General features: G+C 37.8%; 1 long non-coding RNA gene across 1 annotated transcript in view; it reads right to left on the reverse strand.

Annotated features, from left to right (window-relative positions):
- The window catches only part of LOC118023609, a 167,199-nt gene that overhangs the window by 65,047 nt on the left and 77,303 nt on the right, over window positions 1–24,849 (reverse strand). The window lies entirely within an intron of this gene.

The following is a 24,849-nucleotide window of genomic DNA, read 5'->3' on the forward strand; positions in this document are numbered from 1 at the left end:
GATGACTAACATAACATAATAGAATAAATAAATAAATGGCACCTCTAGGTGCCAACTGCAATAATCTCCAAGACCACAGTAACAATCTCTGGCAACTGTATCTATGAAAATAAGAAAGAAAACCAAAATAAACACTTCAGGAATGAGAAAGAGGCCATACTCACAATATGGGAGTAATTTTAAAAATAAAGTTCAAATAAATTAAAAAATCTAAATTAAATGTATGATTTCTAATAAAAATGATCCAAATTAATGCAAGAAAATAGATAAAAGCAAGGCACCTGGGTGGCTCAGTCGGTTAAGCATGTGCCTTCAGCTCAGGTCATGATCCCAGGGTCTTGGGACCAAGTCCAGCATCAGGCTCCCTGCTCAGTAGGCAGTCTGCTTCTCCCTCTCCCTCTGCCCTTCTCCCCTGCTCGTGCTCTCTCTCGCTCAAATAAATAAATAAAATCTTTAGAAAAAAAAGAAAATAGATAAAATATAAACATTCTAATGATCACAAAATAAAGAGAAATGGTAGTTTCAGATCTAACCCTAAAAAATCATTAGTTTTATTAATTTATTATTCTTTTACCCATTCCAAAATGTCAGTTGAACACCTAATATAGAAGGCACTATTCTTTTTTTTAATTTTTTTTTAATTTTTTTTTTTAAAGATTTTATTTATTTATTTGAGAGAGACAGAATGAGACAGAGCACATGAGAGTGGAGAGTGGGGAGGGCCAGAGGGAGAAGCAGACTCCCTGCAGAGCAGGGAGCCCGATGCGGGACTCGATCCAGGGACTCCAGGATCATGACCTGAGCCGAAGGCAGTCGCTTAACCAACTGAGCCACCCAGGTGCCCCAGAAGGCACTATTCTTAATGATAGGGATTCAGCAATAAACCAAATCAAAAAAAAAATTCCATGCCCTCGTGGAGTTTACATTCTAGTGTGATGGGATTGGGGGAGGGGTAGAGACACTAATAGAGTAATTAAGTAAAATATATCACATATTAAATGGTATGTAAGGTGAATGATGAATGCCTTCTCCCCCAACCCAAAATGCCCCAGTCCTAATCCCCTGCAACGTGTGAACACGTTACTTCTTATGACAAAAGGGACCTCAGAGATGTAATCAAAGATCTTAAATGGGAAAGATTATCCTGGATTATCTAGGTGGACCCAATGTAATCACAAAAGTCCTCATAAGAGAGAGGCAGGAGGTTTAGTAAACTCAGAGAAAGAGACGGATTTGAATATGCTATACTACTGGGTTTTAAGATCAAGGGACCAAGAGCTGAGGAATTCAGGCAGCCCCTTGAAGCTGGAAAAGGCATGGAAACATTCCTCCTCAGAGGCCTTAGAAGAAACCAGCCCTACCAACACCTTGATTTTCGAACTGATTTCTAGAACTCTAAGGAAAAAAAATCTATTGTTTAATCCACAACATTTTGGCTTATCTGTTACAGCAGCAATAGGAAACTAATACAGATGTGGAAAAATAAAGCTGAGTAAGGGCATGGACTTGCCAGAGGATGCAAATGACATAAACTGGTTAGGGTGAGTGTCAATTCTAATAAGCCTTGTTAAGTAAACTGTCTCAGGGCACAGGGGGGAAAAGTTGGTATAATAAACTATTTCATGAATAAAATTCAAAGGCAAATAACAGGGAACTAGGAAAAATGACACAAATGGCAAATAAGCATATGAAAAGTAAAAGAAATGGAAATTAAAACAATGATATTTTTAACAGATTGGCAAAATTTTAATTACTAACATTCAGCACAAGTGGATGTATGGATAAAAGGCAAATTCTTATATGCTTGAAACAATTTTAAACTTGTACCATCTTTTTAGAGGGAAATCTGATTTCTATCAAATTTTCAAATATGTATATCTTTTGTCTAGTAATATACTTCTAAGAATCATCCCACAAAAATGTTTGCATTCAAAAGCAAAGAAGACCTAAGTAAATGGAAAGATATTCCATCTTCATGGATAGGAAGACTCAATACTGTCAAGATGTCAGTTCTTCCTAACTTGATCTATAGATTCAGTACACTCCCAATGCATATTACTAAGTGAAAGAATAAGTAATTTTATGGATATAAACAAAGTGATTCTCAAGTGTATATGGAGAGGCAAAAAAACCCAGAATGGACAAGTGAATATTGAAAGGAAACAATAAATTTGAAGGACTGATGTTACCTGACTTCAAGACTTATTATAAAGCTATAGTAAATAAGACATTTTGGTATAAGCACAAGAATAGAAAAATAGATCATGCAACAAAATAAAGAGTTCCAAAATAAACCCACATAAACATAGTCAATTGATTTTTGACAAAGGAGCAAAGGCAAAACAAGAGAACAAAGATAGTCACTTCAACAAGTGGTGCTGAAACAACTAGACATCCACATGTAAGAAAATGAATATAGACACAGACCTTAAACCCTTCACAAAAATAAACTCAAGACGGATCATAAACTTAAATATGAAATGCAAAACTATAAAACTAGAAAATAACATTGGAGAAAACCTAGAGGACCAATGGTATGGTCATGCCTTTTTAGCTACAACACCAAAAATACAGGGGAGCCTGGGTGGTTCAGTCGGTTAAGCATCTGCCTTCAGCTCAGGTCATGATCCTAGAGTCCTGGGATCGAGCCCCACATCAGGCTCCTGCTCAGCGGGGAGCCTGCTTCTCCCTCTCCTTCTGCACCTCCCTCTGCTTATGCTCTCTCTCTTTCTCAAATAAATAAATCTTTTAAAAAAGATACTAAGCTTCTTAAAAACAACAACAACACCTAAAATACAATCCCTGAAAGAAATAATGAATATGCTGGACTTCATTAAAAACTTCAAAAAAACTTCTGCTCTGGGAAAGAGGATATCAAAAAAATTAGGAGACAAGTCAGAGACTGGGAGAAAATAATTGCAGAAGACACATCTGATCAAGGTCTATTACCCAAACATTTTCTAGATACTCTTAATAACTCAACTATAAGAAAACAAAGAACCTGATTAAAAAATGGACCTAAGACCTTGACACCTCACCAAAGAAGATATACAGATGTCAAATAAACATATGAAAAGATATTATACTTCATTGGTCATCAAGGAAATGCAAATGAAAAATGAGATAACCACTACATGCCTCTTAGAATAGCCAAAATCCTGAACCCTGACACCACCAAATGCTGGTAAGGACATGGAAAAGGAACTTGCATCCATTGCTGGTGAAAATGTAAAATGGCTCAGCCACTTTGGAACACAATTTAACAATTTCTTACAAAGCTAAACATACTCTTACTTTATAATCTAGAAATTGTGCTCCTTGGTATTTACCCAAAAGAGTTGAAACGTTATATCCACACAAAAATCTACACACAGATGTTTATAGCAGCATTATTCATAATTGAAAAGTTGGAAACAACCAACATGTCATTCAGTAAGTGAATGAATAAATTGTGGTACATCTAAACAAAGCAATATTATATAGTGCCTTAAAAACAAAAGCACTGCCAAGCCATGAAAAGACAGAGAACTACCTTAAGCTCATATTACTAAGTAAAAGAAGCCTATCTGACACATGTATGATTCCAATTACATGACATTCTGGAAAAGAGAAAACTATGGAGACAAAAAAGATCAGCAGTTGCCAGGGCTGAGAAATGTTTGATTAAGAGGTACTCAGGCAGAGAGTTTTTAGGGCAGTTAAAATATTCTGCATGATATGATAATGATGGACTTATGTCATTCACAGCCCATTAAGTGCAAAACATAGTTAGTAAAAATTAAGGCTCAAGTTACATAACTATATGTACACTATGGTAGGCACCCTCTTATCTAGCCCCCATATTCACACCTTTGTATGATCCCCTCCTCCTGAATGTGGGCTGAACCTAGTGATTCACTTCTAATGAAAAGAATATGACCAAAGTGACAGGTTTTCACTTCTGTGGTTAGGTTACCCACAGTGGCTTCTTCTTACTGTAATGGAAGCCAGCTGCCATGTTGTGAGTGCCCTGTGGAGAGGCCCATATGGCAAAAAAACTGAGAGAGGCCAACTGAACAACTTCAGTCCTCCCAGCTCAGAAAATGGAATTACCATAGCCAAGAAACCCAAGACCATACACTGTTCCTTTCTTTTCTTTACTAACCATATATACCCAGGAGCAAGTCCAATCAACAGTATGTATCTTGAATCTGACCGTTTCTTCCTACTTTTATTGCTGCTACTGCTTCAACCCCAGCCACTATCATTGTTCTCCTAGACCACTGCAATATTCCTCTTACTGGTAGCCCTGCTCCCACATTGGCTCACTTCCTCACCCTCCTTTCCTTAGATTCTCCCCCATTCCTCACTTTGCTCAAGTTTCACAGGTCTTCTTTATGTTCCTCGAGCACACAGTCTCATTTCTACTCCAGAGCCTCTGCAACTACCATTGTTTCTGTGTGGAAGGTCATTCCACACAGATCTTCAATGGTTGACTCCTTCACATCACCCAGTCCAGTGTTTCCTTCTCCTTCACTATGCTATGCTGCTTTCTCCTTTTATGATTTTTAGGAACGGAGGTGGCGATATTTAATTCTAAGTTGTTATCATGTTCCTACAAGAACCCTGAAAGATTGAGTTCTCTACATATTTTTGTATATTATATCCAAATTATTTATGAATTGTCAGTCAGTGTATAGTAGATAGGGAATATTCAAATTAAACAAATTAAACTCTTCTTCAACCTCTCAGGATTAACAGCAATTTGTACCACCACAGTGTTGTTCTTGAGTATTTACCATTAAGTTGGTGTCATTAAGGTAGTAATGATTTCTATCTTCAACATATTAATAGTGTAAAAAAATATGCATCATAAACCAAATGCAAGCCTACTTACAAGTAATTCAACAAAGAAGTTTCTCTGATTACAAGATAGAATTCTAAGGACATAAATCAAATACTTGGTTTCAATAACCACATATATCAATGTTAATGCATTCTTAAGGCGTTTACGTAATAAGATATGCCCTAAACATTGCTCAGAACCACCACAGCCGGGTGCCTGGGTGGCTCAGTCGTTAAGCATCTGCCTTCGGCTCAGGTCATGATCCGGGGGTCCTGGGATCGAGCCCCGCATCGGGCTCCCTGCTCCGCGGGAAGCCTGCCTCTCCCACTCTCCCTGCTTGTGTTCCCTCTCTCTCGCTGTGTCTCTGTCAAATAAATAAATAAAATCTTTAAAAAAAAAAACAAAAACACCACAGCCACTTAAAATCATAAAGACAGTACCATAGGGCATGATGTAAATTCTAAAAACGACATGCCAGGAAGTAAAAAATGATTATTGCTATTACTTTTGGCTTTATGTCATTTCTCTATAGTGCTATCCTGTGTTGCCCCTATCCAGATAGCAATCTCTCCCTTCTCACACTCAATGACAAGGATTACATGTTTGAATAAAATGTCAACACCCCATATTATGCAGGGTAATGGGAATCCATCATCTAAATATCATTACAATCAAAGACTGTCATGTTCAAATTTTCCCTGACTATTCATAACTGAGAGAAACATCTTTAAGACCTTGCCTGAGTTTTCAGCTAAAATCCACTTGATTTCAAGGTGACAGAGTATGTTCTCAAGAGCTATTACCACCTTGGATAATTATAAAGCTAGAGAAAGGCTGCTAGAGGGAACAAAAGAAGATTAACACCTCGGTGTGTTGATGCAGCGTAACTGGGGCAGAATCGCTAGTGACCCAGAACTAAGAAAGCTGCTGCAACCGCTGCCAAGTGGGGGAAAAAACTGAAATAAGGTGGAAATGAGGAAACCTTCATCAACAATTAAAAACAAAGAGCTTACTTCTTTTTGAAAGCTACAGACATTTGTGGCTAGGAACAGAGGATTGCTAATGCTGTCAAGGTCACAACTGCAAAAGTGAGTTGGTTGGCAATATTAAAAAGCACAAAGAACAAAGAGATAAAAGTAAACAAAAATATTGTTGAAATGCAAAACATAGGGCACTGGGAACAGGATTTCGTATTTGGCCTTGGCACATGCACACGAACAGAGACACTGACTACCAAAGCTCTGGGGGTATGCTATTGTTTGTTGTTAGGGCCTGAAGATTGTGACTAGTTGAATTCAGTACTACTCTTTTTCAGGTTAGTTCAGCTCAACCAATACATTCTAAACCAGTGAACTCTGACTGAATCCTAAACCACCGGGATATGGAAAAAGATGTTCAAACTTTTTATACCTATTTTTTCTCTCACTCTTTTAGAAAATATAACTTGTGTATGTTTTAAAATGTATATACTATATTAGAACAGTACCTATAAATTACTAACTATATGAACAAGCCTATACTGAAGATAAATGATCAACATTGTTTACTGATAAGTGGTCCATAATTTAAAAAAGAAAGTATAGGGATTCTGACTCAATCAGTCTAACATAGGGCCCAAATGACATTGGTGCACAGTTTTTACATTTATTAGTTCATGCTAATCCATACAACAATTGTACCATTAGGTTATACAATATACCAATGCAGGTATTATAATTATCCGCATGTACAGATGAGAAAAACAGACATAAAAAGGTTAAGTAATTCCCCAAACTGACAACGCTAGTGAGTGGGGGAAAGAGAATTCAAATCCGGACAATCACACCAAAGCCAGGGTTCTTATACACTACAAAAAACATAGTCTTGAGAAGTTAGCAAACTATGACTATCTCAGAGTAGAGTTAAGCAGGAAGGATTGAAGAATTGAAAATCCCTGGTAGAAGAGATGAGGGGGCATCTAGCAGAGAGTTTCCACTAGATGTGGATTATCCACAGTGTGGATAAGCCCTAACTCAGGGTTTCTCACTCATGAACACCAACGTGTACTCTCAAAACAAAATCCCTCACATATGTTAGTCACATTTAATCAGTTTCGTGAGATGGGACTATTCTAAAAAGACAAAGATAGGAAATAGACACAAAAATTGCTTCAATAAAATATCACCCAACGAGAGCAGCTCACTGTCATTTTTTTTTTTTTAATAGAAGCCTTTCACCGTATGGAACTAATTATTGCCATATGCCGTTCCATACTTCTATTTCCTCTCTAACAGCTCATTCTTCAAAAACTCAGTAGCTTCCTCCCTTTACATTTGTAAATGCTGTTGACTATGGATAAAATCCATGTTTACTTTCTATTCAAAACCTCATAGGAAAGCTTGTTTTAATCATCCACAGATGTTTCATTCAGTTCTGCTTAGCTTGGCACAGAACTTCTGAAGGAAATAAAAGAAAAATCTTTATTTTATATTTCAATTGTAGATTGTTACAGACTAAATAAAATGCCAAATTGTTATTGGAAACAACACAGCCACTGTAATAACGATAGTCGACATCTCATTTTTACAATTATAATTTCTTCTGGCATTTGTTTAACTCAAGATGGTTTCCATATTTTACAAAGGGCTTTCTTTTCCTTCTGTGAAAGAACCCACATTGAAGCTATAGAACTTTGTGATTTATTTTTAATACAGTCTTAAACATTTAAGAAATACTTAAGTTATTGCATAATATATAGTGATTAGGCTTTTAAATACTTTCCCTCCCTTCTGGTGTCATGTTTTGATACATGTTATCCTTCTGAATTTCTTTAAAAACATACCTCAACCCCCAAGACCACTTCATACACATCAAATACCTCTATGGGTCAGTTCTCCCTGGTTTCCATTTTTTATTTCTTAACTAAAAAACAATTGATGATATATAAATATTCACTATGAATTACCTTTATAATTCACAATTATGAAATGTCAGAGGGAAAAGCAGCTTTTCTGGTGGGAAGTTTATTTCTATGAATTTATGGTAGATTCTCTAACTTACCTCTAAATCTGACACATGAGCTTAATGTACCATTTCTTTATAATGCTACCCTTCCATCTAACCCAAAGCTCATCCGACTCACTGATATCTTTAGGTTTTCTAATGAGATGTTTCCTAATTTCTTTTCACTACATTGATGCCAAGAATCAAACTACACTCCCCAAGACCCAAGTCTAAGTTTTACCAAACGTTTATCTCTTCCTGAGTCCAGCCAATCACTTGTTCATTCAGAAGCATTTCACTTAAATTTACACAGCAGAGTTCATCTTGAACTTTCTTTGCATTCCAATGTGCTAAAATATCATGGTATTAACTTAAGTTTTTTCTGGTTTTCATTCAGTACACGGAGTTCTAGATATACTTCCTTAAAGCACTAGAAGGAGCCTCTGTACATATTTAAAAAAAAAAAAAATCTGCTCAAATAAAGATGACCTCAGTATGAGCCCAAGTGATACTGAAAGACAGCCGGTTATGGCTCCTTATAATTGTTTCAATACACATGTCAGAAGTCTGGTTTGATCATGCTTATCCTGCTTTCTAAGAATTATATCCTATTGCTCTTCTTCGTATATCTACTTCATGTCAAAGAACTTGTGCAGGGGCGCCTGGGTGGCTCAGATGGTTAAGTGTCTGCCTTCGGCTCAGGTCATGATCCCAGGGTTCTGGGATCGAGTCCCACATCGGGCTCCCTGCTGGGAGGGGAGCCTGCTTCTCCCTCTGCCTCTGCCTCTCTCTCTCTCTCTCTGACTTTCATGAATAAATAAATAAAACATTAAAAAAAAAAAAAAAAGAACTTGTGCATTACTGGAGAGAAGAGTGAATATATGGGAGGAATGATCAAGATTGTGTCTAAGAGATGCCACCAAAACAAATGAAATATTTGAAGTCAAAGTAGGAAACAGTTACCTACATCACTGAAATTTCCTATGTAAAAGTGACAGACCTTCAGAGAACAGTTCTAAAATCTTTGTTGATAGTGAGAAAGAGTATTTACTTTCCCAAATTATCTCACCTTCCTGCTATATACATTTATGACCCAACACCAAAGAAAATGAACAAATCCATTAAAGACCTGAGCATACTTTTTGATGTCAAGGTCGTGCATAGTATTTGGTACAAGATTTTCTGCCTTTAATTAATGGAAGCTATTAGTGGCTATGAATAACTTAAAGGGTTTTTAAATGATTATTTCACAAGTCTTTCATTTCAGAAAAGGGAGTAAGATTTAGTTGTCCTTTGATATCCTGACACTGTAATTGGGACAACTGGATTCCTATGAGGCAAAGACAACAAATTATAATCTACCCCAGCATAAGAATAAGCAAGGCTTGAATTCATAAATAACTATAGAATTTTTCCTAGTATAAATTTCTGCCACCATTTACATGGTAATGACACTAAAATCTTGTCCTCTCAACTGTGTCCCCTTTAAAGAAAAGAGAGAACTGCAGGACCAAATGTTCATGTGAATACAATTTCTCTATGTGCATATAATGTTAGAGAATCCTTTTATGAACATAAATACAGCTAACTGCTGTGAAAATAATAGGGAGAATGAAAACAAAGTGAATGAATGACTTTCTAAGAGATCATGATTAAAATGAAAGCAGAAAGGAGAATAAAGAGACTGTAAATCTATAGGAAGAGAGACATATTTTGTACCACAGTTGAAAGTTAGTATAATTTAGTTCATTTTTAAAATTCAAATTTAAGGTATTTAAACACCTCTAACACAGATATGGATCACCCTGTGGGTGGATCAATCTAGAAAAGGTCAAGAAAGTTCCACATACTTCTGTAAAAAAAAGTCAGATGGTTATTAGTTTCTTAACTTGTGAAATTGCCTGTGTGATCTATTGCCTCAAGTCTAAGACATCATCAATTGTCAGACATACTATTATTTTATACACTAAGAAAATAAATCATGCCAATTAAGTTATGATAGTCTATCAACTGTAAAACACATTGCAATTTTAGACATACTAAATTGTGAAAAAAAATGTACATCGTAGTTTTGGAGAACTAAGTAAAGTCTTTTTCATATATCCAAATAGAAACAAAACCCTAGTTCTGAAATACAATGGAATACATGCTTCTAAGGAATTCCAAATGTGTAATAAATGCTTTAAGGAACAAAGACGGACATCTCACGACATGGAAGGTTAACTTGTCTTCATACTTTCAGAAATCTGTTTGAATTTTCCAATGTATTTTTTCCACTGTATTTAACTTTATTGCTTATTATAAAAGTACAAAATGTTTATCATTAAAAGAGAAAAATTTTAGAACATACAAAGAAAATAGGATTCTGATGGAGATCTGGCTTGATTTTTATCTACAATAGTCACTGTAAAAAACACCAGAAAAACCTCTCCTCCTTTTCTCCTGTTCTGTTCTTTACCTCTGTATTGCCTTTTCTCCCACACACAGTTGCTGTTTTAATTGCTGCTATAGCCCCCTCAACTCCTACCTTGCTCACCCAAGCTTCTAAAGTCTTTGCTCCATTTGTAACAAGAGACACTGAGGCTCAATCTTCCTATTTGATTCCTCTGGAAGAGAAAGGAGGGAGCAGGGATAGGAGCTGATTAGAATTCAAGGATATTAGGTCTCAGGATTCAGAAACAGCTTCAGGGAAGTTCAAGGTTAATAATATTAATATTGTTTCAACTATTTCAACTACCTTACAGATGCAAAGATAAAAAGGACCGTTATGTTTCTCCAGTGTTTTTACTGCTTTCTAGTTGATCACAAGATTTTGTTTTAATTAGCATGGTAATACATATGCACATAAGATTAAGTAAAAAACTCAGAATCCCATTTCCACTTAGATGTTAAATGCCATAAAAGAACATTGCTCCCACTCTAATAAAAAATGCCAAATGGTCTCCAAACAAAATTCTCACTGTGCTTGAGCCCACCAGAGAGCTAAAATCATAATGCAACAAAGTAACCTGACTTCCAAAGTGGGACAAGCATTTCCAAAGAGACATTGGACACATCAGCTGTTTAGCCTTTGGCTGAGCAAAGCAGAAAGAAGCGGTCATCATCCAAGTAAGTAAGAAGAAACGAGCCAAATTTTTAATCCATTCATAAAGGGCAAGTATGGGCTGGCATACCCATTTGGAATACTGTAGGAGGCCCAGACACAAGGAAGGTCTCCCCTCAAAATTCCTGTTCCGTGAGTCTCTGTTGGGTACTCATACTACTGGATGCAGGGAGAGCTTCCTTCAGTGGTACATCTGCTGCTGCTGCCGCAGATAGAAAATCCAAAGGACTCTTTTCTCTTATAAAGCAATAGCCTTAAGACACTAAAGGAGGGACAGACAACAAACCTGTCACACCCAGAGTCCAGACAAAGACCCATCACTTATGATGAAGGGACAAAAGCAGAAACTCTGTCTCTGAAGTGAGGCAGGGGATCTTTTTGTTGAGCCCAGGATTCTGGACTGTTACCAGGTAGAGGGGGCATCTCCTGCTAGGACAGAAACAAGAAATTCTCCCCTGCATAAGACCAACAACAGACACAAGGTAGAGTTAGCAGCCACAGGGAACAGAGGAAGGAATGTGGAGGAAACCCCCACCGAAGCCCAGGCACACAGGAGCTGCCTACCTCGGAGGCTGGACTAACACAATCAAAAAACTCCTGCCCCAACCAGGATTCCTACATCAACTAATAAGTAACAGCAACCTTTCATTGGGAAAAGCAAAAACATAATGAGAGATCCCTACTGTAGCTCATGCAGGCAGGGTAGAACAAAAACACTGAGAAAAGCCTTCCGGCATCCCAGGTCTAACTCTAAGCACAAAGTAACAGTGGTCACCAATGGGGTAATTTGAAGCCTGTGGTAACCTAAAGATAACCACAGCAACAACTAGACCCAAATCCAGCTCAACTCCTGAACAGATGGCTACAAAATCCACACTAATGACATGAAAGAAGAAGAGGTATGTCCATTATGAGGCAAAAATATTATTCAACACAGTGTGTTTGGATCTTCTACACATAATGTGTAGCATTTGATAAAAAGTACAAGACATACAAAAAAGATAAAGCAAGCCATTGTCCAATGATTAAACCAACCAATAGGAGCAATGTTTAGATTTTAAAACTAATATATTAATCAAAGTTATCTTTAAATCCCCATTTGATAAAGGATCTAGAGGAAAAAATAGACAACATGCATGAACAGACAGGAAATGTCAGTGAAGCAATGAAACTATAAAAAAGAGTCAAATGAAAAAACATACTAGAAATGAAGAGTTTTACCTCTGAAACAAATAATATATTATATGTTAAAAAAAAAAAAAAAAGAAGATAGCAGGAGGGGAAGAATGAAGGGGGGAAAATCAGAGGGGGAGATGAACCATGAGAGACTATGGACTCTGAGAAACAAACTGAGGGTTCTAGATTGGGGGGGTGTGGGAGGATGGGTTAGCCTGGTGATGGGTATTAAAGAGGGCACGTTCTGCATGGAGCACTGGGTGTTATACACAAATAATGAATCATGGAACACTACATCAAAAGCTAATGATGTATGGTGATTAACATCATAATAAAAAAAGTGAAAATTAAAAAAATTTTTAAAAAAGAAATGAAGAGTTTCCTTGATGGGCTCATTAGCAGACAGGACACAATGAATGTAAAGATGGATTGATAAGTATCTAAACAGAAACACACAGCAAAAATGAATGAAAATTAGAAATTTTAAAATTAAAATAACAAACAGCTGTAGGACAATACCAAATGCTAACATATGCGTAAATGAAGTCCGAAAATGGACAGATAGAAATATTTGAAAGTTTAAATGATCAGAAGTTTTCCAAGATGAGGGGCACCTGGGTGGCTCAGTCAGTTAAGCAGCTGCCTTTGGCTCAGGTCATGATCCCAGGGTCCTGGGATTGAGCCCTGCATCAGTCTCCCTGCTCAGGGAGAGCCTGCCTCTCTCTCTGCCTCTGCCTGCTACTTCCCCTGCTGTGTGCTCTCCCTCTCTCCCAAACAAACAAACAAACAAATCTTTAAAAAAAAAAAAAATTTTCCAAGACTAATGAAAACCAACCACAGATCAAAAAACTCCAGAGAACCACAAGCAGAATTATTTCGAAATAGGAAAAACTAACCAAAAAAACCCCACCTAGACACGGCATAGTCAAACTGTTAAAAAAAAGTTCATACACCCTCTCAGCTACTGGCTCCCTGCTGACCTCAGCTCCACCTCTCCGGCTTCCCATCTTTCCCAGTCTATGGTCAGATTTGAGGTTCCCTGATCCATTTCTTTAGCTCTCCGGTTCCTCCAACATCACTTTATTCCGCAGTATATAACCTATGCTCTTCCAAGAACTACAGTATTTGTTCAGACAGGCTTTCTAGAACCTTCCTCATAAGCTGCATACCACGTTCGAATTCCAGCCCCAGGAGTCAGGCTCTAGATAAGGAGTAATCTTAAAAGTTCTGAAAACAAATGTCAACATAAAGCCACAGTAAGAAGGTGATATTACCAGGTTTATAAGTAATTCTTTTGCTAGAATTATAATTTAAGGGAAATGAAGCAAATTTTCACATAACAAATGTCTATGACATCAAAGAACATAATTCCAAAGTTCTTAGTTTAGCAGAATGTTTAAATAAATGGAATATTCAGCCTGCCAATTTCCCATATAAGTAGAATAATTATTTCACCAAAACTAGTACCACTCTAAAGGCTAGGATTTGCCCATGTGCTCTTGAAAGTAAGTGCTTCTGAGAAAACTCCAAGGATTTGAGCTTGAAAAAATGAGAAACACTTAAATGTCCAATCTATTTCTTTGACCCATCCAAGATATTATAGTTGATTCTCATTATCCATGGTAGTTATATTCTATAAAATTGCTGCAAATACTGAATTAGTAAACACTGCCCATAAGGGAAATATAGAGCTGGGGTCTTGAGAACTTCTGGTCACATTTGCATCAAGAATGTATAACCTTGTTTTATGTCTTTCTGTTTAAGGACACCTTATTTAATATATATTGTTGAGTCATTAACATTGAACTCATGGCCAACAGCCAAGAGCGCTGTAACTCATGCCTGAATGGAGTTTATCTAACATACATGTTCTCTCTGTAAGGCACATCACAGCCTTCTTGTGCTTAGGAACACTAGATAGCACATCAGCATTACACGTGAGAGGCGTTTTAAAGAGCACAATCACCAACAAAAAGCACAAAATGTGGGAAATGTGGCCCTAAATAGACCACACACGTGTGCACGCACACACACATCAACACTATAAGCAGTGAAAGACAAAGGTAGATCAGCAGCCTATTCTACCTCAGCTGGGAATACACATGTAGGGTGACTCAAATTTTTCATCCATCTGTGCATGTCCACAAATAGCTGCCCAAGTACTACAAGTACTGATTAGGGGTTGTACATAAATTTTAGCAAGTAGGCAAATTATTCACAGATTACAAATTTGTGAATGAGGATCAACTGTGTCTCCATCTCAAACGTCCCCCTTAGTGGCCCAACTTGATACATACTTTGAACCTCATCTCACCTTTCAATTTTCTTACTACTCATCAACCTCACCTGTTTTTATGCATATTTTCATCCTCCCTAACCAAGACTCCAGGGTCCTTGTCCTAGCAATGCATTCACATGGATGAAACTGGGGTAGGCACAATCTGCATCACACATAGACACTATCATGGACAGTACTTCCATACAGTTCACGATTTCTGCTATTTTAACAACATTCACACAAAACTTAAATTCACAGCATATTATCACTTTCTTCTTTGATCTGCTAGTATTTTCAGAACCTAAACCTTCCATTGAGAAAGCTTAAAGTGTGAGTTCCTAAGATAAGGATGATTACCTGGATCCTTTGCTTCTAAATTACTTAGGTCACTTATAATTTTTTAAGTTTAGGAAATCCTCAATAATTACTCCAACTCTACTTCACTTTGCTAAGAGAAATCTGATCAAATATTGCCTACCCATTGTTCTAGAGAAACAGTAAGTCTCTGCTTTTCTCTGGTCATATAGAAGCTGTCTGTAAAAATAGATATAGATACAACTATGATTATTCACTGGTAAGCCAGTTTATTTTTAACTGTTTGATTTAGTTCCCTCTGTAACCGAGAAGAAACAGGAAATCAGGAAAACTAAAGCCTTCAGGTCTAAATACCCTAAGCTGCTTGAACAGAAGCTTGCTCAAAGGTTCACAGGATACCCACATATAAGCTGTCTCTAATATCACTCATCTAAGGTTTGGAAGGAATCTTAAAGGTCTTCACCTCTTAAACTGTGGGCACCAGAGTAGGGATCAAGGGTGCTTTTGTTCAACATTGTGAGCCCCACATCAACACTTTGCCTAGCTCACTGCAGACACTAAAAAATATTTAGTTATTTCTCAGCAATACATGATACATAAAAATGTGGATGAATCTCAAAAACATGTTCAGTGAAACAACGCTTACACAAAAGACACATACCAGGTGATACCATTAATACGAACATCTAGACTAGGCAAGACTAATCTATAGTGGAAAACAATCACAACAGTGGTTCCCTTGTTGGGGGTGAGGACAGGATGTGGATTGGAAACTGCCTGGGAACTGCCTGAGGTGATAGATAATGTTCAACATTTTGAAAGGGGTTTGGATACATAGGTGCATGCATCTGTCACAGGATGGTACACTTAAGTTTGTGCTTTTCTTTGTATATATAACCTTTACCTCAATAGAAATGTGGTAAAACATGCATAGTAGGGGAGCCTGGGTGGCTCAGTCGTTAAGCGTCTGCCTTCGGCACAGGTCATGACCTCAGGGTCCTGGGATCAAGCCCCGCATCAGGTTCCCTGCTCCGAGGGAAGCCTGCTTCTCCCTCTCCCACTCCCCCTGCTTGTGTTCCCTCTCCTGCTGTGTCTCTCTCTGTCAAATAAATAAAATCTTTTTAAAAAATGCATAGTAAAATGCTGTTAATAAAAACTAGGTAGTAGGCATATGGGTGTTCACTTCAAAATTTTCTTTCAACTTTGTTGTATTTTTTTTAAAAGATTTTATTTATTTATTTGAGAGAGAGAGAGACAGCAGGGAGAGAGACAGAGGGAGAGGGAGGAGGGAGAAGTAGGCTCCCCACTGATCAGGGAGTCCAACATGGGGCTCGATCCCAGTACCCCAGGATCATGACCTGAGCCAAAGGCAGAAGCTTAACCGACTTTGCTGCATGATGGTCTCATCAAGTGGTCACTGAGATCAGTCATATCCAAATGTTCATGGACCAGCTACATCAGGACCTCAGGTGCTGAGAAAAATACAGATTCCGAACCCCAGCCAGACCTACTAAATCACAACCACTAAAGTACTTTTGACAAGCCTCTCCCCCAGGTTTTCTGGTGTGTGACCAGATTTGGGAGTGACAGATCTGGATTATATACAACCACTCCAATGATTAGCAAGTTCTCTTTTGGGTTGCTCATTTCACTTTTGCAAAGCCCTGAAGTAGTTTTTTCCTTTGAGACTGTAATCTGCCTTCTTAGGATCTTCCACTTATCTACTCTTCTTATTTGGGGAGCCATACACTGAAAGCCTCTCCCTCATTATTACAATTACAGTTTTCATTATCTGTGCTTATCACATTGTATTAGGTAGCATGTTCTGTGCCACCCTTGATGTACATTACCTCACAGCAGCCTTTTAAGTTTCCTATTCATGCCCACCCCTCATCTTCCTTTCCATACACCAAGCAATCATGGTACCTTCAACTTCTGTGAAGTTTTTGCAATATACCTTCTAGTCTCCTCACCATCTTTTTCAGCAAGTAGTCACAAAGTAAACCTCTGACATTTTACTCTGCTGTGAATGAGTAAAGATCTTTTTCTGAAAATAGGTTTTGGCATATGTGGATACTACACAATGTAAAAAGTCTGGAATAAAATGGAAAAAAACTTTTGGCTACTTCACACTTATGCCTGACACCAGTTCTACTTAAAGGGAGATAGTGCATTGCTCTATTCAGCCAAATAAATGATTTCAAATGATCTGGAAACCACAGTTTCTACTATTTACAATTTAGACATGTTTGACTGAAATTTAAAATTAATCCTTGCAGCTGCCATATTTCATAAGCTAAAAAAGTATTTGTATAATATCTCCATGTAAAATAAAATCACCTCAAGGTCTGTTTAATTTTGCTTTTTTGAATAATATGTTCAAACATTCCTGCTAAATGCACAACTTGAAATAAGCTGGATTGAATGATTTTTTTAAAAAGATTTGGGGAATGAAATCACCAAGTTACCTGAAATTTCTTAATTTTACAATTTTTACATGAAATATCATCATACTCTGCCATGAATCAGATGGACAATTTAACTATTTAAATTGCTTTATTATAACTGCCTTCAGTCCAACCTTCATAAAGGTTGATATTCTTGGGTGGGACACATTTTTTCCATAAATCTAATGTTCTTGTTAATGTATTCATAATGTTTTTTGTTAATGTGTTCATAAACTTTCTTCAATTCCCAATTTCAAAATTGGAGTGTTCTATATTTCCAGCATATTTAGCCATTGCTATGTTGAACCATGAAACTGCCAATTATTGGTCAACACAGAATAATTAGAATTCAACCTAATTCTAATTTATTTAATTTGGATTTTAAAAGACAAAGCAGAAGTACTGTCAATTAACACTTTCAAACACTTTCCTCTCTACTACAATCTGAAGTGTAATTTTGTACTAAGGGTATTCTTTCATCATTTTGAAAATGTATACCTGAATCTGCCTTTAAGACTAACTTTTCATCAGGGTGCCTGGGTCGATCTGTTCGTTGGGCATCGGACTCTTGATTTGGGTTCAGGCCATGATCTCAGGGTCATGTGATCGAGCCCCACATCTGGCTCGGCACTGGGTGTAGAGCCTACTTAAGATGCTCTCTTTCCCTCTCTCCCTCCCTCTGCCAGCCCCCCCGCCACTCTCTCTCTCTCTCCCTCACAAAAATAATTAATTAGAAAAAGACTAACTTTTCATTATTTTGACTCAGCAGTTCTTGAATAGCCACCCATCCCAACCTTGAGGGAACCACAGTTTACATGCAAAGTCAAGGATGACATTCAAAGGCAGGATGAATATACACATCTTTTATTGTCTTCTCAATATTCTTTAAATTCTACTTCAAGTGGCTTTAAGGAATTTTATATAGAAAGTGCTTATAATTCTCTTGCCATGTGGCACAGAGCCCTAAGGAATGCAGAAAAATTCAGCTCCTGCAAATATCAGGAACTAGTAGAATAAAAAAAAATTGTAAATGGTAAATAAAATCTTTCCATAACAATACTTTTTGAATAGCATCTAGTTATCAAGAAGATGTGGACAGAAATTTCAGAGAAGAGTTTTATTTTGTCAATATAAAAAAGAAAACATTATCTAGAATAATTTACTATGAAATATTATTTTAACCAATGTTCAAAGCTTAAATTTCTAACTTGCAGAGATGCCAAGTAATACGTGTTTATCTTTTACTGGTTAATTCCTTCCCAGACTTAACCAATATGAAATACTTCTCATTTTCCATATTGCCTGCTATTACTATTCATTTGACCCTTATGGCTGTCTTGACTTGCTAATTTTGATACATACATAATCTCATCTACTAATTCAGTACTCTTTAAGGAGAGAGACTATGTCTTAAATATCTTTGTTTCTCTCTCAAATTCTTGTACACTGGAAACACCCTTGCACACCAGAACTTTTGTCTCTTGTTTAAATCAACTATTTTTCCCCTTGACCACTTCAGTCGTTCCCATCTGCATCCTTCATATTCTGTCTCTGCTATTTCTAGGGAGGCAATGGCTAAACAATATACAGTCGTCTGGGTACTGGCCCACCATAGTTTTACCCCAAACCTCCAACTCAGGTGATACACAGATTCAGGCACTCGAAGCAGCTGTGTTCAATGCAATCATAGAATGTATATAGGTACTACATATTTCGGAAAATAATCAGGCATTAGCTCAAAATACCTAATTGCCAGTTAAGATATTCCACATCTTAATTTTAGTAGTATAAAAATATTTAATATTGCTAATCTTTCAGGACTATATTAAGATCCATGTATGAATTGAGTCACTTTGCTAAAGAAATTCAGTCTCTGTGGGAAGATATAACCCTAGGAAATCAAGTATTTTGGTTTTATTTCTGTTTTTTCTTTGTTTTTAGAGAGGGGGGTGTGGGGCAGAGGGACAGGGAGAGAGAGAATCTTAAGCAGGCTTTACACCCAGCGTGGAGCCCGACATGGGGCTCAGTCTCACGACCAGGAGATCATGACCCAAGCTGAAATCAAGAGCCCCATGCTGAACCGATGGAGCCACCCAGGCGCCCAGAAATTCAAGTACTTTTTACAAGATCTAAAGGAATCTCCATGAGAGATAACTTCCAAATGAGCACCCAAATAGTTCCTGCCTTAATTTTGATTATTACTGTCAAGTAGAACATGGTCAGATTTTCAAGGCTGAAATCTAAGGCAATTGTTCAGGTAATTAAAGCTAAAAATCATAATAATCATCTAAATAATTGAAATTATATATTGATTATTATCTAGATGTGGACACCTGGACCTGAGGTTCACTTCCGGTTACTATCACTATTATCTTAAGCTGGGTGGACTTGGAATAGTAATTTAGTCTCTCCAATTGTGTTTTCTTGTATCTGGATAAACTCCTACTACACGTACATCTACTTGAGAGACAGATTTTGAAAAATTACAACAGGATCTCTCAACCTTGGCATTGACATTTTGGGCCTGATAATTCTTTGTTGCAATAATGTACATTGTGGGACATTCAGCAACATGTCTGGTCTCTACCCACCAGATGCCAGGAGAACGTACACACACACACCCCCCACAGTTGTATCAGAAATGTCTCTATAGACATTGCCAAATGTCCTTTTTTGGGGAGTGGGTGGCCAAAGTCACCCCCATCCCCAGTTGAGAAAGACTGAATTGTTTACATAAAAGCCTTCATTTATATATCAAATATATACAGATTACTTAGTATGTGCCAGACACTGTGGCCAAGTCAAATAAAACGTGATTCATGTCCTCAAATAGTTTACAGCCTAGTAGGGCAGACAGATAAACAAATCAATATTTGCAGTGATGGCAGTTTGGGAGCCTGTTGGGGAGGAGGGGTGAGGACCATAACATTTATATATTAAAGAGTAGAAGCCACAGGAATTGGTGATTAAATAGATGTGGGGGACAAGTAAAGGGAGGAGGAAAAATAAATGTCAACAATGGTTTGTTATTTAGTACCTAAGTCAAGGAGTTTTTCCACAAAAATAGGAACATTTCCCAGAAAAAAATTCACACCACCTCAGTGTTAATAAAATAAATATTAACTTCATTGTGACTGCTTGAATTTTAACCAGTGGGAGAACACACTTAGACAAACTACTCCATTTCTTCCATCCAATTTGTGCTACTATCATCAGAATTATCAAGACCAGGGGTGCCTAGGTGGCTCAGTCGGTTAAGCATCTGCCTTCGGCTCGGGTCAGATCCCAGGGTCCTGGGATCAAGCCCAGCATCAAGCTCCCTGCTCAACAGGGAGTCTGCTTCTCCCTCTCCCCTCCCCCCACTCACGCTTGCTCTTTCTCCCTCTCTGAAATAAATAAAATCTTAAAAAAAAGAATTATCAAGATCAAGGGGTTAATTCCCACTCTGTAATTGCAATATCAAGGTCCACAAAAATGGCAGAAATGTGGTAAGGAACAACATTTATCATTTATGGTTTATTTCACTCACTGAAGAACACATCATTTGAACATCATCTAAGAGTTTTATTTGATATCAACTTTGAAAGCCCAAGTCAAATGTTTCTGTCCCAATGCCAGAAGAAAACAAAACTTAAACAAGGACAAGAAACCACCTTCCCCCACAACAGTGGGGATGTGTCGCTTTTCAGAATACTACCTGCACATGAGGTCTGCACAGAAGCAACTCTATTAGCTCCCCCTTGCCATGGTACAGCAGGACAAACAACTATCCCTTTATCTCATGGCACCTTCTAGTTTGTATGAAACCAGCATAGCCTCATTTCAAGACATATAACACAGCATTCATTAGAGGAGAGCTAGTTAGAGGCTGCTAATGGGACCCTTTGGCTTCTGGTCCTGCTGAGGTATTTGGAGGAGGTCCAAGAACCTAACCACAGTGATTTCAGATGAAGTTTTCTTTGCAAATACATGTTACCCAACACCCCAAAATATATGAAAGCCATCCTAGTTTTTAGAGTTTAGAAGCCCCCTGACAATAGAATTCTGTGTGGAAATATCTCAATTCAAGTAACAAAGACAATTTGAGAGGATCAAAAATAGAAACATTATTGGCATATTAAAACATTTTAGTTACTTAAGAATTCACATTTCTAAGAAAAGCAGCCTTATTAAGCGACATTTGCTCAATAGGCAATTTTCCCCCATTTAATTTTCACAAATAGATCCTGTTGAAATGTATTTCCCCTAACAAAGACTGCACATTAACAATAAATGATACATCTTCAAATTTTAATTAATGTCAAGAGCTTTATTTTGCTTCCAAGCAACTTACAGAAACATGTTATTAATATAATTTAATTTAGGGGGTAGGCATTTGTTTTCTATTTTTAAAAAGGTGTTTCTGAAATTCTGGCCCTGTCAACATTATTTAAACATTCTTGTTCCATGCCTCAATATAATAAATTAAATCAGCATTTTAATTGTGCCCATGCTTTGTGGTTCCTGGAAGTACAAAAAGATTCTCTACGAGCACACAACATCCCCCCAAAGAAAAACCCTACTGAGTGATTAATTGCTAGTCTGGAAGATATAAATATGTCTCTCAATAAAGATAGTATGGACTGTTGAAAGCTCTAGCCTTATACATCTCTGTAGGGCACCTTAATTTAGCAAATACCTTTTTAATTCAAACAAGATTCTGGCTCTAGCATTCATGGACAACTCCATGATACACCATTCCTCTACTGATCAGCATATTTATTTTAACTAGCATCATTTTGTACATGCATAAGTATCAGAGGGAAATTGGGCTTTTTTGTGTGAATATATAGAAATCTCAAGGTGTTTCTGCTCCTTAAGAAAGGAAGAATTACAAATGATGGAAAATAACCTTAAGTCTTTTTATTTATTTAATTTTTTTTTAAATTTTATTTATTTATTTGAGAGAGAGAGAGAGAGAGCACATGAGAGGGGGGGAGGGTCAGAGGGAGAAGCAGACTCCCTGCCGAGCAGGGAGCCCGATGCGGGACTTGATCCTGGGACTCCAGGATCATGACCTGAGCCGAAGGCAGTCGCCTAACCAACTGAGCCACCCAGGCGCCCTCCTTAAGTCTTTTTAAAGTACCATCTTTATATACAGTATTTTAGGTTACACTCTGATATCACTCATGCTTCATTCTGAGTTAAAGGTTTGGCAGAGGGCACCTGGGTGGCTCAGTCGGTTAAGCGGCTGCCTTCGACTCAGGTCATGATCCCAGGGTCCTGGGATCGAGCCCCGCATCGGGCTTCCTGCTTGGCAGGAAGCCTGCTTCTTCCTCTCCCACTCCCCCTACTTGTGTTCCCTCTCTCCTGTCTCTCTCTCTCTGTCAAATAAATAAATAAAATCTTTAAAAAAAAAAAAAGGTCTGGCAGAGACTATTCTTTTATCAACTAAGACATGAACCAGCAGTTGAATTTGGCTATGCCTGAACCAAGTAGCTACCATTATCACGAGAATGGAGAGAAGCTTAGAGAAAGGACTTACTGGCCACTTCCCTTACCTCCAAATAGTTAACACAAGAATTGATCTAACTTCTAGAACTGTTTCTACAAGACCAAAGTAAGAGCAATTATACCAATCTTTTAAACCAGAAATTGGAAAGTCAACTAATTTGAAAACAGAGATGACTACCAGAACTCAAGACTAGAAACTGGTTCTTTTAAATTAGAGAAATGTCATGTGTAGCTTTTTTAGTTAATGCTTTGTATTTATGATCATAGCATTCATTGCTGAACTAAATACCGCATCTCCTTCACACGACCAGTATGGTTTTTTTACAAAGGGTATCAGGGGACAAAATTATCATAGATCATCGTGGTCAGTCTAGAAAACTAGGTTATCACTATTTCTCATCATTCCATTTAAAACAAGATGAAAGTAAGTTTCCCTAAAAAGCCAACACAAGTTTGGCCAAGGGGAAAAAAAAGTCATTCGTATTCAGACTTCGACTCTATTGCTATTTGTATTTCTAGATGACCCTGTCAGACAGATTTTAAGGGTGATCATCACACATAATTCCAAGGATTGAATCACTCATCGAACAGTTGGAGGTCTGTGGTAGACTGCAAAAATGGCCACAATATTTTAGCACCTCCCATATCAAGAGGTACAGCATATTTTTCGACCCCTTGAATCTGGAGTGGTCTTGTAGCTTGGGCCCATAAAATGCACAAAAATGGCAATATAGCAATCCTGAGCCTAGGCCTCAAAAGGCCTGGCAGCTTCCATCCTCAAACTGTACCTACCATGGGAACAGACCCAAGCTAGCCTGTTAGAGATTGAGAGCCCGTGTGGCAAACAGCCCCAGTCATCCTGGCTGTCCCAGATGTGGCCATTACAAACCAGTAAGCCCAGGCAATCTATCAGCTGACTATACATGCATAAGCCAGCCCAGCCAGGATTAGCCAAGCTTATCCTACACCAGAGGAAGTGCCCAGTTTAACCCAATCAACACTGTCAACCAGCAATATTATGAGCTTAAATAAATAGGTATTTTTTAAGCCACTAAGTTTGGGGGTTGTAATTCATAAATATATAACTCATAAAGGTCCTATAACCTCTTAACTAAATCTTCTCAGACTCTACGCTCCAATTCAAGTTTCCCACTATGTCTATAGTCTTTACCAGGTACTAGTGTACATACTCTGTTTACCTAGTTTTGTTTTGTTTTAAGATTTATTTATTTACTTGGGAGAGAGAAAGACAGAGGGTGAGAGCACAGGGAGGGCTGAGGGAGAGGGACAGAAGCAAACTTCCTGCTGAGTGCAGAGCCCAATGCAGGGCTCGATCTCACAACCCTGAGATCATAACCTAAGCTGAAATCAAGAGTTGGACACTTAAGCGACTGAGCCACCCAGTTGCGCTGACCTAGTTCCTTTTTTTTTTTTTTTTTTTAAGATTTTATTTCTTTATCTGAAAGAGAGAGTGAGCATGAGCAGGGGCAGAGGGAGAAGGAGACAGAGTAGACTCCCTGCCGAGCAGAGAGCCTGATGTAGGGCTTGGGGGTTCAATCCCAGGACCTGAGCTGAAGGCAGATACTTAACCAACTAAGCCAACCAGGCGCCCCCCACCGCCCCGACCTAGTTCCTTTCGATACCATTTTTTTCTTTAACAAAATTTAGCAATTAGCTAAATAATGCCCAGTATGACTTTCTAAAGTATATCTAAATACTTGTGATTCTCATACAAATGCCCTGAAGGCAGAAACCATGTTTTACATTTATTTTGTATTTTCCAATATAGGTATTAAATAAATACTTGGTTTGATTTGAAAATAGCTTAAGTTTGCAAGACCTTTAAATTCCATAAGCTATCTGTATCCTTATCTGTAACATGTCAGTATTATTAGCCTATTTCACCACAAAAAAGATTGAGTAATTTTTAAACTTCCACATTATTTTACAAATATAACAAATTTCATAGTAAGAAAACAGAAACTAGTTAAAATTTAATACTTCTACATATAGCAAAAGATACAAAAACATAATTAAGACCACAACTAGAGGGGCGCCTGGGTGGCTCAGTCGTTAAGCGTCTGCCTTCGGCTGAGGTCATGATCCCAGGGTCCTGGGATCGAGCCCCACATCGGGCTCCCTGCTCGGCGGGAAGCCTGCTTCTCCCTCTCTCACTGCCCCCTGCTTGTGTTCCCCTCTCTCGCTGTGTCTCTCTCTGTCAAATAAATAA

The sequence above is a fragment of the Mirounga leonina genome, unplaced genomic scaffold (assembly GCF_011800145.1).
Source record: "Mirounga leonina isolate KUSES-001 unplaced genomic scaffold, KU_Mleo_1.0 Mir_180, whole genome shotgun sequence".
Taxonomy (NCBI): Eukaryota; Metazoa; Chordata; class Mammalia; order Carnivora; family Phocidae; genus Mirounga; species Mirounga leonina.